Below are 20,537 nucleotides of genomic sequence, written 5' to 3' on the forward strand. Positions count from 1 at the left end.
TTCCTGAATGGAGATGGATCCTGTCAGCCTCAGATAGAGAGAGAGAAGGGAAAAAAAGAAAGAAATAAGGAGAAAACTGAAAAGGCATGGCTCCATGATTATAAACGATATTTCACAGTGACTGTGAAGAACTGTTATTATTAAATACATCTCCCTCCATCACCACCACCATTTCTTTTGCTTGTATCATAATGTCTGTTTTTAATATAAAATTCAGCATGACAGGAGGAAATAAATAAATAAATATAAAATTGACACATAAGAGAGAAACAAAACCCTGAATGCAGTCAGTACAGTACTCACACATGTGTTTACAGCCTGTAGAGGGTCTAGGAATCATTCATAGTATACAGCAGTTATCATTTACAATATTATGTGATTATGTGATTTTACTCCATGATCAGTGTTTGCATGATCAGCATTATATTCTTATCATCCATTTATTAAATCAGATTTAACCATTATGAATCACGGGTACATTCATGTGCAATTTTAAAAAGGACATAATAATATGTTATATATCTGATACTCTCTCTCTCTCTCTCTCTCTCTCTCTCTCTCTCTCTCTCTCTCTCTCTCTCTCTCTCTCTCACATTCCCCCCTTCCCTCACATCCTCTCTCTCTCTCACATTCATTTGTTTTTATTATTTATTTATCTATTATTTATGACGGTTTTCTGGGTTTTTCTCTCAACAATGAAATCCAGGGGAAACATTGGTTTTGAAGGGACCCTTTCCACAAGGCTAGTGGAGGAGGTGGAGGAGGTGGAGGAGGAGGAGGAGGAGGAGGTGGTGGAGGAGGAGGAGGTGGAGGAGGAGGTGGTGGAGGAGGAGGTAGAGGAGGTAGAGGAGGAGGTGGAGGAGGAGGAGGTAGAGGAGGTGGTGGAGGAGGAGGAGGAGGTGGAAGAGGAGGAGGAGGTGGAGGAGGTGGAGGAGGAGGTGGAGGAGGTGGAGGAGGTGGAGGAGGAGGAGGAGGTGGAGGAGGAGGTGGAGGAGGAGGAGGAGGAGGTGGAGGAGGAGGAGGAGGTGGAGGAAGAGGTAGAGGAGGTGGAGGAGGTGGAGGAGGCGGAGGAGGTGGAGGAGGAGGAGGCAGAGGAGGAGGAGGAGGAGGAGGCAGAGGAGGTGGAGGAGGTGGAGGAGGAGGAGGTGGAGGAGGAGGAGGTGGAGGAGGAGGAGGAGGAGGTGGTGGAGGAGGAGGAGGAGGAGGTGGAGGAGGAGGAGGAGGAGGTGGAGGCAGAGGAGGTGGAGGAGGAGGAGGAGGTGGAGGAGCCTCTCCTATAGCGGGCGGTATTGATCAGGTCTAATGAGGACCAGTGGAGCTGCTGGAGCCAGCGCTGTTCTGTCTGCTGGTGACGGCACACGAGGAAGAAGATTACCAGCCCAGGGGGGTTTGGCTGGTGGTTGGTCTGGCTCAGGCCCTCAGGGCAGCGCTTCACTTGAGACGCCAGCGTACCAAACCCAGGGAGCTGGCTCTGCTGGCTCTGCTTGCCTAACCCTCTCTGAGAAATAAAAAAAATAAAAAATAAAAAGACTTTGACTCTGAGTCTCTGATATGATGCCTTGATTATGATACTAATATGATATGATACTTTAGACGCTCAGTGGTAGAGGCTGTCGCTGCATCAGACTAGTTAAGGTCGATTTCACGGTTCTAATTTTGGTTGTTCCATATAATCATCGTTTGCCACAATAATTATTGTTAGCTGGTTACCTAGAGTCTACAGTTAGAATGTTAATAGCACATTCGAATTCTTTTTATAAGCATATGTTTGACTGCATTACAATGTCTTGTATCGTATGATATTATCAGCTATTTTCTGTCAGATGTAAAACAGATGTCTGATTGACAGACGTAACATTTTGTGATTTGAGGTTTTATAAAGCATCATACATTCCTATAATGAGTCATAATGTGTTATATGTTTGGAACTCCTAGAATGTGTTACCTGACAATTAAACAATTATTTAACAATTATATATCAGAAATATTGAATAATATCCACATCATATACATACAAAAATAAATAATCACAAACAGCTTTAAATATCATATTCAATTCCTTTCGAGGTTATCGAAAGCCCTGAAAAAGATGATACGACTAAGACGACATACTATACAGGTTTTGCATTTTTCTGACACGAGTCGTCATTGGTCTCTCGCCTCGTGACATCACAATGACTCTGTGACTCCACCCACCCGCTTGTTTTTTTATCGGAGCTCGCTTGGCTTTCCTGACTGTGCAGTTTCTCCACCATCATCATCTCACCTCTGGGCAGCTCATCCCTCATCCTGGACACACCACACAGTCCTCCACAGTCCTCTGTTTACCTTGTGTCTGTGTGTGCTCGCATCTGTGCCTGCCTGCCTGCTTCCAACCCAACCTCCAACCAAAGGAGACACTGTCCTTTAAAAACAGCAGGACTGATGCATCCTGAGGGATTGGTTGATCAGGACAGCTTGGATCAGAACCTATGGACCTCCTCAACGCCGTATCTGGGGACGTGTCCGCCTCGCCCATGAGGACGGTCATCCCGCGTCCCGGATCGCCCTATGAGACGCAGCCTCGGAGCGGCGGGGTTAATTAATATGTAATTATACATCAGTTACATTTTAGCTACGCACCGACCCATGAAAAACAACATCAATTACATTGCAGTCAGGCACCATACCTCTCTCCCTCTCTCTCTCTCTGCCCGCCCTTTGCAAGGGGACTAGGAGAGGATACAGTATCTAAACCAGGGCTTTTTTTGTTGCTTTTCTCACACATTCACACACCCCCCCCACACACACCAATCCCCTGGTCTTGTTAAGGTTTGAATCTATACAGTCGTAGTAGTACCACAGTTGAGCTATAAAACCGACAGAATATGAAGTTGCTTTGATGTTGTTGTTGTGGCATCTATGGAAGGAAGGAAGGAAGGAAGCAATGCAGCTGGAACAAAATCCTTCTTTTCTTTTTCTCTTTCTTTTCTCTCTTCCCACTATAGTGGAGGATTTTCTTCCCTCCTCTCCTCTCTTATGTTGAGGTTTGCTTGTTACTTCTAATTGATTTCTTCTCATGCGGTTGTCTCTCTCAGCGGGGCGCTGGAGTGTTAAACGGCCAACAACGTCTGCTGAACCGAATTGTACTCTTAACTCCTGAAAAAGATGAAATGTTGCCTCTCATGAGGCTATGTGTCCATCCGGCTTCTCAGAGACATTTATCGAATACGAACTGGAGAGAAGGGGAGGAAAACAACACTGCCTGCCTGGCTACTAGTTTTAGTACACTGACAACTAAGGGCTCGAAAAACACAACCGGTGAATCTGTGTTTAGTCTAGCGCGCCGAACGTGTATCCCTCTCTGTCCCCCTATATTTCATCCTACGTCCAGAAAGAGATGTATATTTCTTCTCTCCTCTCGTTCGGCAGCAGTGAAAGTACTCGTACTGTGACAGCAAGGCTTTCTAGCTCTTGGACTATGGACTACAATTGTGTCCTTATTTTGTAGTGTTAAACGTGTCCTCCCCAAAAACACACCTTTTCTCCCTGGCCTTTGACCTCCCGACACTGCACATTTTGTACTTTTATTTCTACACTTGTATTTTGTATAATTGCACCTTGTTTTTAGTGTATTTTTATCTGTTGTTTTCTCTTTTACTAGTGTTTTCTGTTAAGCACTTTGGGCGGCTGTCTTGTCGTTGTAAAATGTGCTATATAAATAAACATTACGTACTTAGTTACTTACTCCTTTTTCGGTCAAGGCTGTTTTTGATCTGTTAAGGAAGTGAGCAGGCTACTATGCTAATGTTTTCAGGGGGGCTGGGTTCCCCCCTGGTTGCCACCCTTGACCCAACACTATTTGTGGGGTCACCTTGTCCCAGTGGAGCCCCCCAACCTCCCAGCTCCAGCACTATGATGGAGACAGTATCAGACATGGCCCAGACACCTAACAGCCCACACACACACACACACACACACACACACACACACACACACACACACACACACACACCCTCCATCTCACCCCCCCCCCCCCCCCCCCCCATCTCACCCCACTCTACCCTCGACATCCAGTGACTCCTAAAGGTTTTGTGGTGCCGACCAGGAAACAGAGACCCTGCCTGATACTGCTTCATGGGAAATGAGAATGTGTTGAAAGCCATGTGTCGCTCCCAGTTAACCTTTGACCCCCAGATATGCTTACGTACCAATCTGTGATTGACACCTAGAAGATGTTGGTTTAGCTCAGGGCCACAGCAGCCATCCACAGCTATAGGACGTATTCTACAAACATTTTGGCAAAGTGCTACATTACTTTTATTAATGTATATTATTCAGCCAATTTTTCATCCATGTTTTGGCTTTTGGGTGTCTATCTATATACTATATAATCTGTACTGTATATCAGAATCAGAATCAGAATTTATTTGATTACATAGTACACAATAGTAAAAAGCATCGCAGCAAGATGCACAATCACAATAATAGATTAAAGTAAAACAAGTAAAGTACGTAATAATAAAGTAATAAAGTGATGGTAGTCGTAGTACAGCGAAACTAGTTGTACTACAGTGGAATCAATAGTGCAAAATGCTGATGCAGAACAATAAGATGAAATGCAATATGATACCATAGTATTATACAAGTAGTCTAGTAGTGTTCAATTAATCAGGTGATGTGCAAGTAGTCATAATAATAATATATATAATTTGGTATATGGATCTATACTATATATTATATACAGTATATTATTATATATGAATACATATTATGTGTCTTTCTTTTCTTACTCACTGAACTCACTTTGTAAATGGACTGCACTTATATAGTGCCTTTATCCAAAGCGATTTACAACGGCCTCTCATTCACCCGTTCACACACACATTCACACACCAATGGCGAGGTAGGCAAGCTACCATGCAAGGCGCCGGCCCGCTCACTGGGGTTCAGTGTCTTGCCCAAGGACACTTCGACATGTGACCAGCCGGGGCTCGAAACGCCGATCTGCCAACCACACTTTGTTTTTCCCATGGATGTGAGCGGCCACAGCGATGAGCAGCGCAGGAGAGCAGCCTCGGGAACCAGCCAGCGGCCCTCCAGACTGGCCAGCTGTGGGATTTAAAAGGCATAAACAGTTAATGTGACAGAAAGATTACACCGGTGGTGGTGGTGTCCCGTACAGGGAGGGAGAAGATACCCAGAGCCCACGGCGGTGTGAGTTCATCTGAGCGGAATCGTTTTGCTTTTTGGAGGCTGCCGCGCGCCGAGCTTTGTGCATTAATTTGAGAAGAATTAAAAAACAAACAGTTATTTAATCATAAACTCTCTCGTGCCTTTGACAGGGGGTACTGTGTGTGTGTTGTCTGTGTGTCTGTGTGTCTGTGTGTATGTGTTCTGTGTGTGCGTTTGCATTAACAGATAACATTGTACAAATGAATGAGTAAGTATAATATTGCCAAGATGTATTGCCAAGACTTTTAGCCAGTCTCTGAAGTCTGACATGAATGAATGAATGAATGAATGAATGAATGAATGAATGAATGAATGAATGAATGAATGAATGAATGAATGAATGAATGGTCTTTATTGTCATTGATACAGTACAGGTACCAAACAACGAAATTTGGGAGGGGGGACTCCCCTGGTGCTAGGAAAGAAAAATAATAATAAAAAAAACAAGAAGGGAAAGGAGCTGGTTTACATAAATGACATGTTGTCTCCTACAGATAAATAACCGTCTGTGGCTAACCAATGTGCTTCAGTGTCCTATAGACAGTATGGGCTTATAGACAGGATGGGGCTTATAGGGGGGTGGCTGTGTCTCAGGAGGTAGAGCCGCCGTCTAATGATCGCAAGGTTGGCAGATCGGCGGTTTGAGCCCCGGCTGGCCACATGTCGAAGTGTCCTTGGGCAAGACGCTGAATCCCAAATTGCTCCCAGTGAGCGGGCCGGCGCCTTGCATGGTAGCTTGCTGCCATTGGTGTGTGAATGTGTGTGTGAACGGGTGAATGAGAGGCCGTTGTAAAGCGCTTTGGATGAAGGCGTTATATGAGTGCAGTCCATTTACCATTTACCATTTATAGACAGGATGATGGAGGTAGAAATCAGAGGATAGGCTCATTGGTATCAATCGTGTGTGTAAAGTATGACACCATTCCTCATCCCATCGTGTGCATTACAACGAGCCTATCCTATCCTCCGGTTCTTACCTCCCCCAGCCTCCTCCTGTACCAGACATTAGGTTCAATTTGTCAACCGTTGGGTGAATGAATTGTGCAGATGGTGGCACAACCCTGTCTCTGGGAGGTCTCATTCAGGCCGACCCTCGACCCCAAAAGGGTAATTGAGGTTTCATAGTTCAGAGATTTTTTCATGTGTTGAAGATGGCATGTAGAGCGCTGGCCTACGGGGGGTCACCGGGGGGGTTCACCACGCTGACCTCCAGGGACCAGGGTATTTAATCATGATGACAATCTCGCCTATCAGATGTGTCAATTGTGGTGATCAATGATGGCTTATGGGTAAAAAAAAGAAAAATAACGGTTGGGAGAGAGTGGTGTACTAGAACACAACCAACACAGCTCTGTGCTGTCCGTCTATTCTCATCGCCATCGCTCACTATCAAAACGTTGTTGTTGTATAAAAATAATTCTTCATCGTCCTTTTAACACTAGTCAAAGCCTACTGCAAACATATTTTAGATTGTTTTATACTTTTTTGGAGCATATATATTTAGGGACTCAAACACGGAGAGTAAGGTGGAAAAGACGCATTCGATACGTAGAGTTTTGTGTCCTGTTATTATTTGTTGTACACTTGTTATTTTTCTTGTTTCTTGTTCTTATTTTCACTTGTTTACCAATTTCTTTTTTTACCTGTTATAACATTTGCTCTTTTATGATGTTTTTATATATGTAAAGCACTTTGTGACCCCTGGTCTGGGATAGGTGCTATAGAAATAAACTTTACTTACTTACTTACTTACTTACTTACTAGAGTTCAATCTGCTGCCTGCTGTGACAATGCAGGTGGAACTATAACCGTGAGGTGGCTGTGTTTTAAGAAGGAAAGGTGGGACTATAAGGGTGCGGTGAGGTGGCTGTGTTTTAAGAAGGAAAGGTGGGACTATAAGGGTGCGGTGAGGTGGCTGTGTTTTAAGAAGGAAAGGTGGGACTCACACGTCGATGATCGCTCTATAGAGTAGGTGCTCTTCAGAAGCCGCAGCAAAAAGAAACGATTCACACAAAAGAACTCTCTGGGAGCTCAAGTGCACTAACCTCTCCACTGTAGCGCAGATTAACTTATCACCTAGTTAAATGGCCTGTCAGAGGGAGATGGCAGTGCTTGGCAGGGCCAATTCAAATGCATGTAAATTTCCCTGGTGGCTGACTAGCGAGTGTGGCGGAGCTGTCAAACCGCTGACATGCGAGAAATGCATTAACATGGTTAAAAATACATCGGGAGTGGATATCTCATGTTTTAATAACATTTGCGGGGGACAAATGACACAAATGGATCTCACAAATGTGGCCTTATCATATTTTTATTATGTTTGTCTGCTTGCTTGCTTGCGAGAGAGAGAGAGAGAGAGAGAAATATACAGGAGGAGACGGACAGAAGGGGACACAAGGAGAAGGAGAGGAGGAGAGGAGGAGGAGAGGAGGAGGAGGCAGCTGTGATGGGGGGCTTACGTGGAAGGCGTCTAGCGTTTTGCCAGGTTGCCCCTCTGAACAATTAACAATTAGCTGTCAGTGCCCTGGTAGAGCCCCCGGAGACACGCCAGGCAAACTGCGCCTTAGAGAGGCAGTGTTCCGATAGCCTACCCTGTCAAGTTCATTTGATCTCACAACAAAGTGATTAAAAACATCAAGGAGATTGGGAGGGGTGGGGGGTGGGGGTGGGGTGGGGGGGGTTGGGGTGCACTTTGCTGTGCTGCAACTTAGGGAGAGAGGAGAGAGGAGAGAGGAGAGGAGGCTCTCACTGTCTCACTGTCTTCTTCTTCGCAGACGCAGACAATCCGACAACGACGCAAGCTGAGCTGAGGAGAAGTAGGCCATCCGATCCGCTGAGCTGTCGAGGCGACTGTCTTCCTGTTCAGCTGTAGTGGCTGTATGGAGTGTAAACACATCAGTTAAAGTGCAGCGGTATGAATCCGTGCTTACGTAGGGCCTTCAATCAGATGTGTACCTCCCATAGCTTAGAAGGAGTCTAATTACTGTGAGGTTATCTTTTGAATGTCACATTGTATCATTACACCATACACACACTCACACAACTTATGATAACTGCGCTTTGAGTTGCATTTAATGTACAAAAGGCGCTATATAAATAAAGCTTTACTTACTTACTTACTTAGTTACTAACTGTCTAACATAGGGCCATGAAAGAGTTGATAAATGCCTGATAATAATATCATACAACTTTAGTTGAGTTGCTATATTGAAGATTGTCCAGTTGTGCTTTACTTCAAGGAAAGTCTTTGGAAACAAACGTTAAAAACCCAAAAAAATATAAAAAACAAAGCCGAATTCACAGAAAGAAAGAAGGGAAACGTTGTCGGTCGTGGACGTGAGGTACAAGCAACCGATTATGCTGCTCTTTACAGATGAGCTTGACCTCGCACCTCGGCTCGGCTACGAAAAAAAAGGGAAGAGTGCGGCGCTGCATAAATAACCTAGCGGACCACGGAGCAACACTGGATTTAACGAGTCACCCGCCCGTCCTCATCACCCCAAAGAAGAGCTGGCAGAGTGGGAGCTGGGGGCTCGCCACCTCCCTGTGGCATCCATGTCAAAAGTGACACAGACAAACCCCCGGCCCACGTTGTGCCTCTAAAACAGATCTGTCGTCTATTAATGATTCATAAACAAGAGGAGAGGAGCGCCAAAGAAGTCAGAAGACATCAGAGGGGGGAGGGGAGGAGGGAGGGGGAGGGAGGGGGAGGAGGAGGGAGGGAGGGGGGGAGGGGGAGACTGAGTGTGCCGCGGGCGTGCATGTGGGGTATCGCTTTGATACAGAAAGTGAAACACAACGAAGGGCGACCCGTACTTGGGGGCTCCAGCCTTAGTCTGCTAGGCCTCGGTGTGGCTGGGGGGGGGCAGGCGGAGGGTAAGAGGGTAAGAGGGTGAGGGGAGGACGACTGTCGACTGTCCCAGAGAGGTGTCAGACTGTTAGCTGGGGTTTAATACCAGACGACCTGTTTATAGGATGAGGGATGAGGGATGAGGGGTGAGGGATGAGGGAGTGTCACCTTATTGTTTTTGATTGATTCGATGATATCCTAATGAACCCTAACAGTAATAATTATAATAATAATATAAACTTAAATGTATATAGCGCTTTTCACAAACCCAAGGTCGCTTTACAAGGGAATGGGACAAACAGAACAGAGCCAGAGAGACAAACACACAAAACAAGAAACAGTGAAACAGCTACTACAGGTTGAACGCAATGGTGAATAGGTGGGTTTTAAGGGGCAGCTTTGAATATGTCCAGGGTTGGATATCCTTGGGTAGAGAGTTCCAGAGGGTGGGGGGGGCTGCCACGCTGAAGGCTCTGTACCCAAAGGTCCGGAGGAGTTTGGCGCTGGGTTGGATGAGGAGGCCTGTAACTGTAGTGGGTTGAAGACTTACCTAGTGTGTTGTCCAGCAACACTTTCTTTATTTTCTTTAGAAAAAGTTAAAGAGTTCATATTTGATAACAATGTATATACATATTTTAGTTAATATTTGATGTAGTGACACCGCTTCCGGTTTACCGCAAATCTACTTCCGGTTTGGGAGTTCATCCTTTGCCAGAGAGAGACCGAGACGTTATGTGTGTTCTCCATTCATCATCCAACATCCAATGCAGATTTACACAAAGCAATGTTGTAAGTACGAAATATCAAGTGTTGGATTGGTAGCTTTATATATTAGTCATCATTTGTTGGGAATATTATGTTTTTAGTTATTATTTTGTAGCTAGATTGTTACCACAAAAAAGCGGACTTTCTAGCTAACCACTGTTTGTTTACATCCTGTTGAAACATGTTTTGTGCTGTTTGTCTTGCAGTTTTTACCAGTTCAATACACCTGATTTGAAAAGCCACTCTACACCTCTTTCTTTGATGAACTTTATTGACAAGGTTTAGCTTGATGTTACCAGAGAACATCATACCTAGGTATACACTGAACATACCTAGGTCCCCTCCCGATGTTTCTCAATGTCACATGTCAATGGCTTGGATCATTTCAAATGGAATATATGCTTGCTGACAACTAAATCAAGTATCAACCAAAACTGGAAGTGGATGCTGATTTTAATGTTTACTTCAGGTCTTTTTCAGGTGGGTGGCTAAACTAGCTAAACTGGAGGTATCCAGTTGGAGTTTTTTTGGTAGGTGGCAGGGGTGTGGTCTGCTACATTCTCTACTACAGCCACCTCACACACTACCACTCTCCCTTCATCAGGCTGAGTTTAGGAGAGAAAAGGAGGAGAGAGTCTTGATGGTGATTAGATGTCATTTGATACCTCCACCTCCACCTCCACTGTGCTCCTCCGAAATAACAATGGGGTCCACCCCCCCAAAAACCTGCATTATGCATAGACACCGAGGAAACTTAATTTTCACGTCGCCGTCTCCGTCAACCTGTCAAAAGACTGACAATTAAAACAGCTGCCTTTGAAACTTTAATGAGCCACGCCGTGAAGAGCGCGCATGCTGCAGGGGAACAAAAATAAAAAAGCAACACACACACAAGCCTCCTCGCCTCTCCTCATGAAAGAGGCTCGCAGCCCAACCGCCGCTCCTCATCATTAGACACTAAAGTCTCCATGCAAATCATATCACAGCCCGTTTTTAAATACGTCAATGGGGTTATATATAATTTATTATTTCTTATGCCCTTAGAATTAATATTTCATGGACCCGCCTTCTTTTTTTTCTTCCTTCTTCTTCTTCTTCTGAAACTCAAACTGACGAATAATTCTCATAATTCATTGTCTGGGAACTAAATGGCAGGTGTCTCGTTACTAGGGGTTTTGTCCCCCTTCACGAGTCGCGAGGCCCTTTGAAGTTACTTCTTCGTCTCACCAGTTTGTGTCAACTTGATCACCGGGAGAGCAGGCACAGATACAGGCACAGATAGAGGCACAGATACGGGCGCAGATACAGCTCCACGCCAAGCCGCCATGGGGTCTTGGGGGGGTTTGTGTGAGACCCTTCCACAGTTTCAGCAGGTGTGGTGTCTGTGTGTGGTTGTAAATAAAATAAACCTTTCAAACTGCTGTTTTTGTGCGATGACAGATTGGGGGGGGGGGGGGGGGGGACTGGGTTAAAAATTAGAGACTCATTAAGTACTTGACTTAAATAGGATGATACTTTTCCGATCATTACATACAGATGAATTTATTTCCTACAACATTGGATTGGGATACGGGTCAATATTGCTTGTGTCTGGAGTGATCTAAGGGCAGGGTCAGTGTGGTAATGCTGGACCCAGTGATGTATCGGTCTGCTACTGTATTTCCTTGCGGTTGGCTGGAGAGCCTTTGTGTGTGTGTGTGTGTGTGTGTGTGTGTGTGTGTGTGCATGCATGTATGTGTGTGTGTGTGTGCGTGCATGTGTGTGTGCATGGATGCTTGCATGTGTGCGTGGTTGTGCGTGTGTGTGTGCGTGCATGTGTGTGTGTGTGTGTGTGTGTGTGCGTGCGTGCATGTGTGTGTGTGGACGAGGAGGATAAATGGTAGAGCAGTGGCATGTCACAGAGGTGGACATGATGGTGATGGACAGAAGGCTAGCAGGCCTTGGACTGGCAGGGTAAATGGGAACTGATTGTGGAAGTGCATGAGTGACTGGCTGACTGATTGACTTCAGGTCCAGACACCGCCCACACGCCTTCCCTCCTCTCTGCTGGTGAGGTTCTTTGTCAAGGCTTTGCCAGTCAAACTGACGGAGCCGTGAGAGAGGCAGGGAGAGAAACTTCACCTCGGTCACCAAATGTCTCAAGACCTCCAGCACGGCAAGATAGCCGGAGAGGAAATGAATACAGAAAGAATACATATTACATTAGAAGGAGGAGTAATTAAGGAGTAATTAAGGAGTCATTAAGTGGCCCACATGTCCTCGTTGTCAATAGGCTAAATGCATATCGGTCCTGTTGTATTTTCTACTACTGAAACAGTCAAATTAGTTATTTACAACCACAAAATATCCTAGGAGTAAGTGCTTTTAGCCCTTTTTCCAGGATTACTTCAGTGTTCAATATATGGCAGTTATTTAACATTACTGTATGTTATGAGTGTGTAATAACAGTTTAAAGGGAAGAAAAACACAACAATGGAATTGGATTTTACTCGGTTTTTTTGTAAAGTGGAAAGTGTGATTGTGATTGTGATTGCATAAACAACATATTTATCATGTTCAATTTGAAATATCAACTATATTACATCTGTCCAAGAAAGTTTGTGAACCTAGGGATTTTTCCCCCCCCTGTTTTCTCTAAGAATGTCCAGGCATTTTGGCGCCTTTGTGAATCTCTCTGAAGCCGACACAGGCCCACATTACACCCCCACTGCCATGGATTTCGGCTCTTTTTGCAGAAAGTGCAGTGTCGTCGCTCCATGCTGGCTCTCTGTGTCATCCTCCACAAATGTCTGGGTGGTTTGGTAACTCTAGATGGTAACCCTTCACACACAAATATGTACACAAACTCACAACAGTATAAAAACACGGGCGCTTAGGTGTCGTAATGGGTTAAGTGTCGACCATGTAACCGCAGGGTTCCCGGCTCGATTCCGGCCGCGGACATATCCTGCATGTCATCCCTTCTCTCTCTCTCTCTCTCTCACCCATCCTTCCTGTCAAAATCTCTACTGTCTCTATCAATGAAAAAATATATATAAGTGTGACTGCCCCACTCAGAAAAAAAAACTTAAAAAAACACCCCTCGTAAAACACCCCTATGCTTGCTCATCTCCACAGCGCCATGTGACCCTATGAGCTTCGAATTTTTAATTACCATAGTAATTACCAGAATTTTTATAGTTAAAGTAGTTTAGGAGAATTACGGTAATAAGAACAACGCTTGTAGATTGCTGCCGGCGCTGACTTGGCAGGGTTTTAAGGGTTAATGCGTAGGGTACATCCAGTGTTCTACACACACTACCATACCTTGGAAGCCTGCACTGTTAATGCGTCACGTAATTATAGTGTTGTAGTTTTATATCAAACAGACAGAGAATTGAAGTCTGTCTCTCTACATTCTGGGAAATCGTAGCTAACAGTTCAGTCTGCCTGGGGACCTAGGACCAATGACTGGTTGCGCAATAACTCTGTGTCGTACTGACTAAACTGTAGCGCCTCCTATCACCACATTTGTTTGCCAAGATTAGTGACCTCATAAGGGAGTCGACTTTGTATATAAGGGGGGTGTTCAGAGAAGGAGGGGGCTCTGGACTTTGCAAACTCTAGACTGATCTCATTTATTTACTTTATTAATAAAAGGCTTCAAGCTAATTTGATCAGTCTCATTGTGTTCAATATTCAATATCAATAGAGAAGAAACCAGATTAAATCCACTACAATAGTTAGTTCCCTCAAAATGCCCCGGTACATAGACTGTAACACCTAACTATGTGACAGACATAGGAATGCATTCGAAAATACGCTCTGGAAATCTGATCAGCACTCATGGAATGTCTCATGTCCAATCAAATTACTCGGTCCCTCTATGAAGTTGAACCCAGTGTACGCTCCGGCGCTCTCAGAGCGAATTTACTAACGCACCCATAGTTCCAGAGTCTGTTGTCACTTGGCTATTGAAACTCTAGCAGCAAGGTAGTCCATATATTTATTTATTAAATTTTTTATTTAATCTTTATTTAACCAACCAGACCTGGCAAAAGACAAAAGCCTCTTGGGGGGTTGGGGGGGGGGGGGGGAGGGAAAATAAATCAGGTTCCATGTTAAAAACAAAGAACACACACGACAGACAGTGGCACACATCCAAGCATTTCCAGCAAAGTTAAAAGAATAGAAACATACAGACATCTCCACACCTCCTCCACTTACGGTCACAGCATCAAGTTTAAGGGACAGCGTCACACATAGTATACATAGCCTACTGTATTTCCCCAGGAGTTCACAACCATGCTGCTAGAATCCCTACGGCAAACCTGGTGTGCAGATCCTCCCAGTTGAAGCATAAACTATTTACAATTCACAGTTCAGTTTATATGCCAACATAGGGATACTGTTACTGCATTCAGTATGCATTTAGCTAACAAATTAACCAGCTGCATTATCTTGTAAAGAAGTAATCTTTGACGGGCTTGGAAAAGTCGACAAGGTCATGCCTTGTAGAGTAGCTTGCAAACAAGTGCATCCGTTCGCTAGTGTTTATCAGATCCTAGCTGTCAACTGAAGTAGAAAATGTTCAGTACAGTCAAAACATTGCTTGTTAGCTAGCAGGACATCCTTTGGGGTCATAGCAGTTTGGGCATCTTAGATTTTCTCGTTTCGACTTGACGTTGTTTTGTGTTTTGCGGTAGCCAGAGGTGTTGTTTTTTTGTTTTTGTGAGAGCAGGCCATCGGGGGTTGGCAGTTTTAGACAACCGGATCATATTTCTCTGAACCTGCTGTAGAGGCAGTCTTTGTGAATATAACAGTAGGTTGAATATGCAGGTCAGACATAATTGCGGCGTTGTCTTCCGTGTTGTAGCCTCTGATTTACAACGGTGAGTCAGCCTGACATCTGGCCTGGCCCGTTAGCAGATGCCCACTGCTGCTTCTTCTAGTCTCTTCTCTCTCTCTCTCTCTCCCTCTCTCTCTCTTCTCTCTCCCTCTCTCTCTCTTTCTTGTTCGAGCTGTCTCTCTCTCTTTCTCTCTCCTTCTCTCCCTCTCTCTCTCCCTCCCTCTCTCTCCTTCCCTCTCTCTCTTCTTTCTCTCCCTCTCTCCCCCCCTCTCTCTCTCTCTCCCTCTCTCCCCCCCCTTCTCTCTCTCTCCCCCTCTCCCTCCCTCTCTCTCTCTCTCTCTCTCCTTCTCCCCCCCCCCTCTCTCCCCACCCCCCCTCTCTCTCTCTCTCTTCCCCTCTCGCTGTCTCTCTCCCCCAGTAAAGAGATATATATCAGAGAGGAGAGGAGTGTGTGTGTGTGTGTGTGTGTGGAGGTCATAGAACCCAGGGGCTCGGCGAGACGATCCGCTGACTGATAATTTGGTTTGTTGAGCGGGTGCTTGGCGAGGGGTGGCAGTAGACGGCGGCAGTAGACGACGGCGGCGGAGACAGCCAGGCAGCCAGAGGAAGCAGCAACAGCCCAGGGCACCCCGACGCTTTCACACTCTCCCGCTCTAGCGACCCTGGCTCCCGCCTAGGCCCCGCCGCCCCGCCACAGTCCCCCTTCTCTAATGTCTGCACACCGGCAAGCAAAACAGATGGGCCGTGGGTGGAAGGAAGAAAAAAAGAAAAGAAAAAACTCCCCGGAATAATTAGCGACTGCACCACTGAGTTCAAGCTAACACTCCAAACCAGGTATGACATCATAGGACATCCCCCGGGGAGTTCCGCAAAATGTCATGATAGGAGACGAGGGGTTGTCAGATGCCTCTTCTTGTCAGGAGGAGCAAACAAGAGAAAGGTTTTAACTCTTCTTCTTCTTCCACCCAGTCAGTCAGTCTGCCAGCCCAGCCCAGCCCAGCCCAGCCCAGCCCAGCGCGAACATTCAGGGGAGTGTGTGGGACGGAGGACGGAGCTACCTACCTGGCCATTTTTCCTCAGACGAGTTATAGTTGACCCAACTCTGAGCTAGATTACTCTTCCTGCCACGAATGGTGGACTGATGATTCACATGCTTAGCATTCAAATGTATCGATTGTAAGTCGCTTTGGAATAAGGCGTCTGCTAAATGCCAAAAATGTAAATGTAACTACTGATGGATTTCACAGATGAATTCAATAAAACGTAATGAGGCGTACCAAAAACAACGGTCGGGTGGGTGAGAGGGAGACGAGATGTCCCAGAGGTTGCATTTGCGGGCCGCGAGAATAGAAATCTTCCTCTCCTCCTGCAGTGCTTTCGCTACCGTAATGGCTGCCACCAGAAGTCCCAGGTATCCCAGGAGGTCTACCTTCCTTCCCCCTATCTCCTAAGCATAAAGAACCGGTTTTTATTCAAACCTGCCCCCCCCCCTCACTCCCTACTCACGAAAAAATCACCAACCTCCCTTCCGCCTTCCCAGTTTGTCATTCCTCCATCAGAAAGCAGCATATACTGTATCTATTTCGGAAAGAACTGTTATTGTGGGAGTACTCCACGCGAGGTCTCTGTAGGGAGGGTTTGTTCCCTGGTATGGAGATGGTATTTCTCCCGTCTGCTGACCTGAGAGGTCCCTGAGATTCCAATAGAGGCTGTCACCGAGGACCTGCCTCCTCCAAAAGCCAAGACAAAATGTCTCATAAAAGAGCAGGATAGTGAGTCCATTTGTGTCTATTAGAGAGAAAAGTTCCAGTAAGCCGGTGCTTCCTGGGAACATTGGTTGTCACCGTGGCGATTCCCCCGAGGGCTTGGCGGGCCTCTCCACCTGCGGCGGAGTTATTATTATTATTACTTTTCCTTTCCTCTCCCCATTCCCTCTTTCCATCCCCACCTTTTCTCTCTTCTCTTCTCTTTCTTTTCCCTCTGCGGCCTCTCTCTTCCCCATCCCATCTTCTCCTCACCCATTCCCTCCTCTCCTTCTCCTCTATTCATTCCCTCTTCTCCTCCCTCTCCCCCCTTTCCCCCTCTCTGCTCCTCTCTCCATCTGAAATATTATCCATAGAGCACGTCCTCAGGTACAGAGGTGGTAATTTCAGACGCTACTGTCACTGTGTTTCCTCTTACATTCAACACAGTCTCGGATTCGACACTTCACCGACGGAAATGACTACATTCACTACACAATAACCTCATCTAATAAGACGATCTTAAGTAAAAAACGACCTATGAGATTGTAGCGTGATGTGTGTGATACATATGCATGCGATGATGTAAAGACTAGATGATTGCGGCAAAAAGGAAATTGACTGGCTGCTCTTATAAGGATGGGATAATTCATTTTTGCTCCTCAACAACTGTTGTGACCGATTGCAAAACGATGTTGTTCAGGTAATACAGCCACTTGAACACTTGAAGGTCTGCAGGTTGCGTATACGTGAAGTCACAGCAATGGGAATGAAAAGCAAACAAGAGTCTTGAGAAGAAGCCAGGATCTATCAGAAAACGCGGGCCCACTCCAAGACCCCCTGCTCCTTCACTTTATATGGATGGCAGCAAGGCCTAGAGGGTGGCCTTAAAAACATTTATGATGGCCTGAGACACACATTTTCCAGCTTGTGTTCCAGGGCATGTTCCTATTACCGCTGCTGCACTCACTCCTGCAGGAAATGTCTGGAGACTCCTCGGATAGATGAGCTGTCACCAAGCCATGCAATTATTCTTCTCGGTCATCTCGAAATGAGCCAGAATGGTCCGGAAGGTTAGGCCGGGGAACATTCAGGGGAGAGTGGGACGCAGGACGGAGGACGGAGGTAGCTACCTGGCCATTTTTCCTCAGACGAGTTAGTTGACCCAACTACTGATGGATTTCACAGATGAATTCAATAAAACCTAATGAGGCGTACCAAAAACAATGGTCGGGTGGGTGAAAGGGAGACTCTGTGTCGTTTGAACGGTTAGATCCCTGTAAGAGTCAATTTATAGAAATGACGGTCAATAATTGTGTTAATAATTCATGTTTTTTCAGATTTCACCCCATATACATTCATCCCTGATTTCTCTAGTCTTGGCAGAAACCTTGGCGTCTATCCTAAAACAGTGATGGAGGGCATTTCAGTTGGGCATTAATTGTATAATCGGTGGATTACGGTTACAAAAAGCAAAGTGATGTGATGGCGTCAGTATCCTAACGGGACAAAAGCCTAACGAGGTTATCGCATCCCATAACCCACTTGGAAATGTAAAGCAAACCCCTGTATTGACGGAAAACCGATCGCATCACCCTGTGTTACAATGCAGGGCCGGGTGGAGACGCAATGCCGCCAAGCCGCCAAGCCGACCAAGCCTACCAAGCCGCCAAGCCCGCCGTTGTTTTCTAAAGTGCATCCGTTTTTTTGGGAAAGCCGCTGACTCACTCCCCAAACAATCAGTGTTGGGTTCCATTAGGCGTTTGATGGTTAATCGGCCTGCATCCATTATCATTAGTGTGTCTCAGCAGGCCGGTCCACACCGGGCGGCTCCCCAGACCGGGGGCTTGCGGCCGCGCCTGGCTGCGCTGAGGGGGCCGCGCTCCGCTGCAGCCGAGGATGACGAACACCTGCTCCAGGGTTTTCGAGACGGACCAGCGCCATCCTTCACATCTCATGCAACACTTGTTCTGTCAGAATGCGGGCCACGGTCCCAGGCAGACACCCCTGACTTTGGATCAACCCACCCTCCCTCCCTCCTCCTCCCTTCTTCCACCCTTTCTCTGCCTGTACTCGTACACTAGCCCCCCTTCTCTCGCCTTCCATCCCCTCTCCTCCCTCCACCCCCCCTCCCGTGTGTGGCCCTGCCGTAGTGCCACTGTGAAGGGGACAAAAGGATGAGGGTTTCTGGGGGGAAGAGTCCAGCGGAGCGTGTCAGGAAGGGCCTCTGCTGTCCGGTGTCACTCTCACCATGATATCCTCCAATGCTCCGGGAGCACGGCTAGCCTCACCTTGCATTATGAATGAGGTGCATTTGATTTCAGGCCATTGTGTCCAGTGTTGTGACAGGTTTTTTAGAGGCCAAATCTAAGGCATTGTCCTGTTTTTCTTTCTTTATTTATCAAACAAAAGCCACCAAAGGTAAACAGCCAAATGACATGAAAGCCTAAGATTTATACACTTGAAACTCGTCGAGTTTAGTCTGGTTTTGTTAGCGCTTTTGGTCTTACCAAGTAATATACCTAGTATTTTAAAGAGCTTTGAGTTGCGTTTCATGTACGAAAGGCGCTATATAAATAAAGCTTTACTTACTTACTTACTTACTAGTATAGCCAATGGTATCATAATATTTTCCTATAATATTTTCTTAGTATACCAGTACCGTTATGTGATAATAAATAATTTTGGTACTTATTTCAAATAATTAAAACACCAAAGATTAATATGAATCTTTAATTAATATTAATTATGCATAATTCCTTAATAAATGAGTAGAACATTTATGCATATTTACGCCAATGATGTATATTGAACCATTCTTTATTGAGCCATAACAAATAAAGCCAAGTCCTAAAAATAATATTAGCAAAAAATACTGCTGCAGGTTACAAGAAGACATTTTAGAAGTTCAAATGAAATGAACCAATTAAATAAATTGGAAAGAAAGACATTAAAGGCTTTTCTGCTTGACCTTTGGAGAATTTAATGGCTCAATATTGGCAACAGGAAACTTACCGCATCAGCTCAGCTAAAGCCACTAATCCAGTTTGTTAACAAACACCACTCAAGCATTTAACAACAAATTATAACATGTGTAACTATGTATATATACATTCTTTTTCCCTTTTTCTTTTTGCATGATACATTTCAAACACATTTCTCCCACGGAAACACCCATTGTGGGTATATTCCTGTTTATCTCAGAGAGAAAAATTGCACCACCGCCAAATTTGAGCTCCTTAAGAGTGGCAAACTTCCTAATTAGGTTATATCGCCTGCAGTCATATTTTTCAAGAGTCTTTTCTGTGTTCACTGGAAGACCAATTAGCACTGGAAGCCTCCTGAACATCACATAATGAGAACACTCAGCCCTGGTGGAAAGCAAATACCAGGACTTTGCAATAAGGAGCTTATTTTCTCCTCTTCTTTCTGCCCAAGCCAGCTGGCTCAGAAGAGTCATAAAACCAAAAGAATGAGAAAAAAAAAAGCAGCAAAGCATAGGCTTTAGAAGGACAAGCTGTCCATCCAGAATATCTGTGTGCACCATAAAATGTCCGGTCACAGAGAGAAGAGAGAAGAAAAAAAACTAAAAAAAACTGCCAGGGCTAGATATGACGAGGATTTTAGGGTTAGGGGGAGAATGAAGCATTTCGCTTCGCCTACCATTGTTGTATTCTTCTTGAGATTTAACATGAATAAGCTGGGAATATTTTTGAGGATTATTCTTAACGGTAGTGCTTAGCTCCTTTGGTGTTAACACTATTTGGCATGTTCTGCGGGTTTGGCCCCGGCCAAGTCTTCTTCCTGCCAACAATGTGGTGTGGGGAGTGTGGAGGGTTCTTTTGAAACGGAAAGATCAGTTCCTATTTCCTTATCATTTCCTTCAACGCCGGCCGGGTCTGTAAGCAGTGTGCTTCAGTTCCATGGAAGGATGGAAAGCTCACCATTTCAAATAAAGAAGTGTTCTTTTCTCTGCGCTCTTCTCTAAATTTTTGCCACTTTAATATGCTTATTCAAATAGAATTTAAAAATGATTATTTTTAGGCTTTTTAATTCATTTTATTCAATGATTTAAAGGCAGTGGTTCAGATGTTTCAGCGAACGATTTGTATAACTGTTCACAAGACTAAAGTAAGCT

The sequence above is a fragment of the Nansenia antarctica genome, assembly GCF_963989245.1.
Source record: "Nansenia antarctica genome assembly, chromosome: 11".
In the NCBI taxonomy this organism is placed as follows: Eukaryota; Metazoa; Chordata; class Actinopteri; order Argentiniformes; family Microstomatidae; genus Nansenia; species Nansenia antarctica.